Consider the following 9,466-nt stretch of genomic DNA (forward strand, 5'->3'; position numbering starts at 1 on the left):
CTGTAATTTCAGAGCTTGAATGCCAGCTCTTGATCACATCTCTTCCAGACCATGAATGTTGAAGAAGCTACCATATCTTTTTGCTGTTACAGACTCTTCTGTGCTTTCACCAAGGAGGCTGGTTCTTCCCTAATCATGCAAATTAAAAACTTCGAAGCCTAGGGACCGGGGTTTCTTGTATGGATATTTGATGTATAGCCTTGCAAGATCCTGTATACTGCTCCAGACTACATAGAACAATGGTGGAAACTCAGGTTAGCTACTGTGAAGTCTTCCCAGGAAAATCTGTTCCAGAAGACCAGTTGTGTGTGAGGTCTGGATATTCACCTTCAGTTGAGCATGTAAACCAGAACAGGTTTTTCAATAAAAGAAATCAGATTTTTTTTTACAAAAAAGCAATAAACCCAGATAATTTTATAGTTGAATTCTACCAAATATTCAAGGAACAAATAATTTCAATCTTGCATATACTCTTCCAGAGAAGAGAAAAGGAGGAGAGACTTTCCAACTAGCTTTTATCAGATTAGCATATTTTGATATCAAAACTAGATAAAAACAATACAGTCAATGATGGCCTATCTCAGTGAAGCACAGAGATGCAATGGGTAATTATAGATATGATGAAGGGGCTAAAGAGGAGACAGGAAGAAAAGAGTAAGTGTATTAACATCATCTTAATATAGCAGAGACACCACTGGAGTCATACCATCTATAATTGCTGGAACAAGTACTAGAGGTTTAAATATATTACTTACAGTTACAATGAGAATGATGGAAGCATTTAACTAATAATTTTTAAATTGCCTGGAGAATGGGCTAAAGAGAAATGAAAGAATGTGACTTACATTCCCACCTTCAGTACCAGGAAGTTGAAAATATATTTTATTGCTAATGAATTGAGAAATGAGAGATTGAACAATTTATTTAGCAATATCACAGTAACCAACAGAATTTAAAAGAATGAGGGGAGTGGCTCTAAGAGAGTATGAAGCTGAACATCTCCTGTAATGTGAGCTTTATCCAAAATCTCTTTACAATTATTTATGTTTTGCTTTTAATTGCTATGTTGGTGGTTCAAGCCCACTTAGGGGCATAGTTATTTTGAAAGACAACATACTGCAGCGGAAAAAGGAGATCTGACTTACGGTCTTCCTTTCAAAACCAACCAGATGTTTAGTATTTGACATATCACCTGATCCCAATTACCTTATGTGCAAAATGGAACTGAAAATACATCACAGCTTGTTGACTGGGAGCTGGAAGTAAATGATCACAGTACTTAATAATCCTAAGTACTGTAATTAATTGTTTTAAGTTAGCCCACAAGCAGATGGCTGAGACATAGAAGAACGTTATGGTAGAATGAGAACAGATCTGGTAGACAAGACCTGTATTCTTGTTCTAATTCTACTGCTAGTTTCTTTGGCGATTCTCAGTAGTCACTTGTCCTCTCCAGGTATCGTTTTGCCTTTCATTGTCCATTTTTCTCTCTTCAATAATGAGGAGGTAGGAGAACATGCCCCTTATCTCCTGTTAGTTGGAAGAGGCATTGCTTCTAAACTGGAAAATTTAAGTATTTTACATTTTGCTTTTCAGATGCAACTGTAGGTTGGGCTACTTCCATCACAAATCATATCACCAAATTTAACATTTCTTATAGATGGAATTATATGTAGTCATATTCTGCCTAATGAATGTGTCTCTTTGGTCCTTGCACACCTGTATTTTGTACAGATTCTTTCATGAAATAAATGATCAGTAACTTTTTCTTCTTGACAATGACCTTTTTCTGGTCTTTAATATTTTGAAAGCCACAGTGTTTCAGTAGTCATTTTCCATAAGGCACTCATTAGTTTATGAGGCCAAGTTTGAGTTTAGAATATCAAGGTAGTACCAACTATCCTTTATCTATATCAATGGAATTTTGTGTTGTTTGATTGGTCTAATTCTCTCATTCTTATTATTTAAAGTATGTAGTATACAAATTACATTTGATAATATGTATTAAAAGTATAAATACCAATGTTGCTGTGATTTTAAATGTCATCCTTCAGTGCTCCTATGAAAAAATTCAACGATCGGTAGGATGCTGGATTCATATTAGATTTCTCACCTAATATTTATAGTATTTGCTTTCTTTTTTAAATTAAAAAATTATTTATTTTTTAATTGAAGTATAGTTGATTTACAATGTTGTGTTAATTTCTGCTGTCCAGCAAAGTGATTCTGTTTTATATATATATACCTATATATATTCTTTTTTATATTCTATAATATTTGGTTTCTTATTAGGCAAATAAAGAGGTAATCAATTTTTAAAAACTTGCTCCTGAATAGTCATTCTGTGAGTGTCTGGCATTACTCAGGGTAGCATTAATGTCACCCTGTTTCCCTGCCTCTGGGGAGTACTGTCACAGTGCTCCATTATTTCACCTAACAGGCTCTTGGAAGGATGGACCCTGATGTGGCAGCTTGTAGCTATACATTAGGATGGGTTGTGTTAGAGCCAATTGCTGTCTGACCTCTCCTCCCAGTAGAGGCAGTGTAGTGCCATCTGTACCTCTTTTAGTCACATTACATCATGTCATTTAAAGAGCCTCTGAATGTGAACGAATTTACCTTATGCTTAGGAGAGAAATCAGTCGAACTGTTGAACTACAAGTCTGTGTTCATCTGCATCACCAATTTTCATATTGTTTGAATTCTTTCTTCTCTGGACTGGTAATAACACTGTCAGAGACTGTTTAAAATTTGCTACTGTCATAGTTAGAACATTACTAAGGATTAAAAAATTGCCATTAAGGTAATTTAAACCCTATATTTACGTGTAGGTCCCAGGGCTATAGCGTCAAGACTGTCTTCCCAAACTAGATAGGGACGTTTGCAGGCATCATCCTGCCAAGGAGCTGCCATGCCAAACCATACTCACATGAAGGGCTGAGGAATTTTATGGACACGAATCCCTCTAAAAGAAAGAAGATTCCATGCTATCCTCTTTCTTTTAGAGTGATTTGTGTAGCGAGGTGGATGGACCTAGAGTCTGTCATACAGAGTGAAGTAAGTCAGAAAGAGAAAAACAAGTACCGTATGCTAACACATATATATGGAATCTAATAAAAAAAAAAAAAGGTCATGAAGAACCTATGGGTAAGACGGGAATAAAGACACAGACCTACTAGAGAATGGACTTGAGGATATGGGGAGGGGGAAGGGTAAGCTGGGACAAAGTGAGAGAGTGGCATGGACATATATACACTACCAAACGTAAAATAGATAGCTAGTGGGAAGCAGCCGCATAGCACAGGGAGATCAGCTAGGTGGTTTGTGACCACCTAGAGGGGTGGGATAGGGAGGGTGGGAGGGAGGGAGACGCAAGAGGGAAGAGATATAGGGATATATGTATATGTATAACTGATTCATTTTGTTATAAAGCAGAAACTAACACACCATTGTAAAGCAATTATACTCCAATAAAGATGTTAAAAATAAATAAATAAATAAATAGGATTGAAATGACCAAGCCTATTGAAGGAACTTCTTCTGGACACATGGCCATGCACATGGCCTAGACCTGCACAATCACAATTCACCCTAGGCTCAGTCATTTTTTTCCCCCCAGAAATAGGCATGTGAATAAGCTAAGACCAAACAGAGCCTTCCCCAGAACTTTCCTTACAGAGAATTGGGTAAGACTGTCCCTTTGCGATGAATTTGCTTATCTTGTATACCATGATTACGGGTGTGCCAGAGACCACTTAATGCTCACACAGAGTGAATCTGACTAATAATTGGAGAGTTAGAGCTCTCGTTACAGTATTTAAGTTCCTCCCTTTGGGCCACCCAGACCTGAAGCAGCAATAGGACTCCTGGACCACTGGACTTAAAAATCACATGAGCTTTTTTTGTTTTTTATTTACTTGTTCAAGTCAGTGACCCCAGGAGCAGCGGCATTAACTTCATCTGAGAACTTGTTAGAAATGCTCATTTCTGAATCAGAACATTTGGGGATAGGTCCAAAAGTTTAACAGGCCCTCCAGGTAACTCTGATAGAGTAAAGGTTGGGAAACTGGTTTAAAATGTGTTTTTAACTTCTTTTTTTTTTTTTAAATTGAAGCATAGTTGACTTACAATATTGTGTTGGTTTAAATTATTTTGAATTTAGCTTCTGGCCATCTTCAGTTGGTGAAGTCCTGATATAGCAATGACAAATAAGAAATTTTATAAAACGGATTAGAAGAATTTTGGTTTAAAAACTCTTCTCACTTGGCCATGGCAGAGACCAAAGTTTTGAATAGGGATATTGTCAGGAAATTCCTAGAACCTCTTGTCTCAGGTTAGCTTTGTACCCACTTAGCCTCAAGTAGTCACAGGCCATTTGAAGACAAACATTGAAGAATCTGTTCCATCTCGAACTTCAGATCATGAGAATTTTCAAACTCTGGGGGATACAGACAGGAGTCGTCTCTGAAACTTTATGTCAGCTTGAGCACATTCTATTTAAGCTAAAAGAACTGCTTAATTTTAGCTTCAATATCTAGGTTTAGAAGGGAACCTTTATAGATTGTCTCAAGGGGGGATTTAGTTCCTCGATCTAAATATCTCTGCCTTTGATCCAAATCATTCCAATTCACTTTAACATAAGAGGGTGCCTGTTGTTTTCAACTGGCTTAGTGCTGGATACTGTGTCATCAATATAAAAATATAGTCAGAAATCTCTTGTGAGTTAATGGTATCATAGCAGTATGCTCTCTGATTAACAATAAAGAACATAAAAATGCATGCTTTTAAGAAATATTGTATTACTCACAAAAAAAGAAGCTTGTCCTTTACACGCTTATGAATGCAGAATATGTCATGTGGAAAGCACAGGATTTCCTTTATTGTTATTTTTTAATATTAGATGTCTCTGCAATGCATGTTGATGGTCTGGCAGATTCAATTTTCATGATACCTTCTTTTGAGAGGATATCTGATTTGAAGCATAATATCTATAAAAATAATATCTCACTGTGCACTTTGTATTCAAACAAGTTTAAACAAGACTAACAGCAATTACTTACTAATTTTAAGAGCTGGACTATGAAAACAGAAAGAGGCTAATCTATAAAATTCTTTGCAAGGAAATGGACAAAATTGGAAAAATATTTAATTAATGTTTAATTGTAATTAAAGGTTATATTATATGATATCACCTTTACAGGTTATGCATCTCTGCCGCTCAGAGACCTTACAGGGGAGGTGGCCTTGATGGCTATTAATATAAGCCAGTTTCCCATTAGAAGCATTTACTAGTATATTACATAGAGTCTCCTTTTCCAGACATCCAAGTATGTTCTAAAATTCCATTGGCACATGTCAATATTTTAAAGAAACCTGTGTCTAGAATTTACAGTGTAGTTGGAAATTATCGTCAAACAGAAGCCAGATTGCCTTTGGTCCTTATTTACTGGCTTCTAATTCACTAAAATAGAATTCATTTGTTCCATAGGCAAGTCATAACAATTCTTACTTTTTCTATATTTATATGACCTTTTTGACCAGGGAAACAAAACAACAACAACAACAAACAAGCATTAACTTTGAGATAAAACAAACATTTGTTAAAATTCTGGTTGTACCAAATACTTACTAGCTGTATGGTGTTGGGAAATATACTTTTCTAAGGCTTTGCTTCCTTAATGTATAAAGATGATGACCACTCTTTCTCAGGTAGATTGCCTATCTCTGCTTTGCTCAGTTCTTCTAGGGTTTTACTTTGTTCCTTCATCTGGAACACATTCCTCTGCTGCCTCATTTTGTCTAAGTTGCTATTGGTATTTTTTTTAAACAGGAAGAATTTAAAATTTTTATTTATTTATTGTTTTTACAACATGGATTTTATTTTTTTAAATTTTTATTGGAATATTGTTGATTTACAATTTTGTGTTAATTTCAGCTGTACAGCAAAGTGAATCAGTTATACATATACATATATCCACTCTTTTTTAGATTCTTTTCCCATATAGGTCATTACAGAGTATTGAGAACAGTTCCCTGTGCTATGCAGTAGATCCTTATTAGTTATCTATTTTGTATATAGTAGTGTGAATATGTCAATCCCAATGTCCCAATTCATGCCTCCCTCCCTTCCCCCTTGGTAACCATAAGTTTGTTTTCTACATCTGTGACTCTATGTCAGTTTTGTAAATAAGTTCATTTGTACCATTTTTTTAGACTCCATGTATAAGTGATATTTGTCTTTCTCTGTCTGACTTATTTCATTCAGTATGACAATCTCTAGGTTCATCCATGTTGCTGCAAATGGCATTAGTTCATTCTTCGCTACTGGTATTTTTATGTATGTAGTAGGTTAGTTACATGTCTCGAACTTGGAGAAGTGCCCTCTGTGTCCCTGCAGTGCACTTCCCTCTCATCACCCAAGCTATACATTCCAGAGATTTCCCCTAGGAGGGCTGCGTGAGTCCTTCTGTTGTGGCAGGCTAACTATGTGGGCAGTCTGGTAAGCTGATTGGCCCCTGGTCTGGTTGGTTGCCAGGTGACTTCATATTTGTCAGAATGGCTATCATCAAAAAGGGCTTCCCTGGTGGCGCAGTGGTTGAGAGTCCGCCTGCCAATGCAGGGGACACAGGTTCGTGCCCCGGTCCGGGAAGATCCCACATGCCGCGGAGCGGCTGGGCCCATGAGCCATGGCCGATGAGCCTGCGCGTCCGGAGCCTGTGCTCCACAGCGGGAGAGGCTGCAACAGTGAGAGGCCAGCGAACAGCGAAAAAAAAAAACAAAAACAAAAAACTATGTTGAATAAAAGTAGCGAGAGTCATCATCCTTGTCTTGTCCCCGATCTTAGAGGAAATGCTTTCAGCTTTTCACTGTTTAGTATGATGTTAGCTGTAGGTTTGTCATATATGACCTTTATTATGTTGAGGTAGGTTCCCTCTATGCCCACTTTCTGGAGAGTTTTTATCATAAATGATGTTGAATTTTGTCAAAAGCACTTTTTCTGTATCTATTGAGATGATCATATAGTTTTTATTCGTTAAAATAACAACATCAACAACAACACTGATAAAACCTCAGATATCTCTGATCTTGGACCTAATTTACGGCTACAAGGCTAAATGCACCAAGAAGGTTGCAACTGTCCGTAAATACAGGACCTGTTATGGTGTCTCCCTCAGGAAAATGGTGAAGAAAATTGGAATGAGCCAGCACACCAAGTACACGTGCTCCTTCTGTCACAAAGCCAAGAGGGAGAGCTAGCTGTGGGTGTCTGGCACTGCATGAAAATGGTAGCCGGTGGTACTGACCCTACAATACCACTTCTGCAGTCACAGAAAAGTCCATCATCAGAAGACAGAAGGAATGGAAAGATCAGAAGCTCCACCATGGGAAACACTGCTAGCCTGTAATAAATGGATTCATTTATGTAACCCCCCCCCCCCCCAATAAGTATCCTCAGAGATTTCTAAAGTTTAGTGACTGCTAAAAGAGAAAGAAATAGATTATAGAAAGGAACTAACCTGGGAGCTGTTATCTAAGAATAACCTTTGTTTTCTTAGAAGAAAAAAAAATCCATCTTATGCCAGGAAGGAAAAGGTGAGATCCAAGGAATCTGCATTCCTTGAAAGATTTCTGAGTGATTCTGAATTAAATGGTTGGCACTTTAGAAAGTTGCTCTAAAGGGCTAGTCTTGAAATCAGAACCCATCATTCACAGGCTTTTTCCTTTCTGCCCCAAAATAGGAAACAGAAGCTGATAGTCACCAAGAGAAACAGAAAACTCATAGAGCAAATAATAGTTCTTTTTGAACCAGCGAAGTGAGGCAGTGTTAACAAGCATCAAAAAACAAAAACTAAGACCAAACCCAGGAAAGCAACAGCAACAAGTGGAAAAGAAACAAAAAGCACACTTTTTGTGTGGACACTTTAAAGTATGGTCTGAAATCAAGAGAGGAGGATGGAATTAAGACCACAGCACCTTCACACTGTATATATGGTAAAGTGAAAAGGAAAAGCAAAGTTTGGAAATGATGTTTGGTATCAAAGTTTGGTAACAAATTCAGAAAGTAGTTAGAAAATGTTTGATTGGATGATGAAATAAAACATGAAATGAGATTAAAATAAATTGAAATGTATTAATACAAGTAATTGAAAAGCCAGTTTTATCCAGTAACTGGTAAGCCAGGTAGCTCATACACAAACAGAAAAAGAAACAAGCCAAAATCTCTACAGTCTAGAAACCGAACTGCCCATCTCTATTTCAGATAGTGTGTTACACTATTTATGAACATTAAAGCAGCACTTTTAGAATCTGAAACCAATGTTTGACTTAAAAAGGAGATTCAGGTGATGAAAATAAGGATGTGGATTGTATTAAGATCTAAAGGGTCATCAGAAAAAAAGTTCAGAGTTGCAGTGAAAATACATCTAAAAATATTTTAAAATATTCTCTTAAAATTTATATTTACTGAGAGCCTTTTGGATACTTTGCAAAAAAGTAATTCAGTTACTTCTTAATGTGATTTTTTAGGAACTTTCAGTTTTTGATATATTGTCTCTCCCATTTAAGTGTTTTCTTCAAATTGGGTACAGTAACAACAGCATTTTCATGTGTTTTTATTATGCTAATGAAAAATTTACTTATTTAACTTGGAGTCTAAATACCTAAAAGTGATTTACATTTAATCGTTAGTCTCCATTTAATCAAGCAGGATGAAGTGAGGGGTATTGGTTGCCATATCTTTTCCCTATAAAAGAATATTTAATCTTGAAGGCGACACTTATCTTGCTCTGAGACAACTATGAGGGTATCAGATCCAGAACATTCTACCAGGACTGGGTGAAGGGCTTCCATTGCACTTGTGGGTGTTCTGTCCCCATTTGTTTCTCTATTTTTTTTGTCGAAGTATGGCTCCTGTTCTCACTTCAATCTGATGGAGGACAAAAAAAGTTTCTCTGGCTTTGCCGTCCACCTGCCTCCCATTTCAGTGGTGCATTAGCTATATCTGCACAGAGCAGAAACAGGGAACCCAGTTAGAGTCGGTGTCTCAGCCCCAATCCTGAAACTGATGACGCCTTTTTTTTTTTTTCCCCTGCACTATTTGATTCACATTCTTACAAAGTTAAAGGCAAGCTTGCTTCAGTTTTATCTTGTTTTCGTTTTCTCCACCTCCGTTTCTCAGGTCCGGATGTACTGAAGATTATGCGTGGAGATCTGACACCCATCTTTCCTCGGTTATGGAATCCCAGCAGATTAAACTATGAACACAATAGCGCTACATTCTTTTTAAGGCTACTGGAGAAACACTCCCTCCCCCCCTCCCCGCCCTCTTAGTTCAGTTGTACGAGTGTTTGAAATAAATCAGTCAAGTTTAAAAGGTTTTTTTTTTTTTAATAATAAAGGTATGAATAGTTGTAAAAAGGGTTTGATCGTCATTTTGGATCTTTACAAAGGAGATCCTGAAAATCTC

General features: G+C 37.0%; 1 pseudogene; it reads left to right on the top strand.

The window, feature by feature from the left end:
• The first annotated feature begins 239 nt into the window (after positions 1–239).
• On the top strand, positions 240–7,628 carry LOC117197162 (60S ribosomal protein L37a-like; annotated as a pseudogene).
• The last annotated feature ends 1,838 nt before the right edge of the window (positions 7,629–9,466 follow it).

The sequence above is a fragment of the Orcinus orca genome, chromosome 11 (genome assembly GCF_937001465.1).
Source record: "Orcinus orca chromosome 11, mOrcOrc1.1, whole genome shotgun sequence".
Taxonomy (NCBI): domain Eukaryota; kingdom Metazoa; phylum Chordata; class Mammalia; order Artiodactyla; family Delphinidae; genus Orcinus; species Orcinus orca.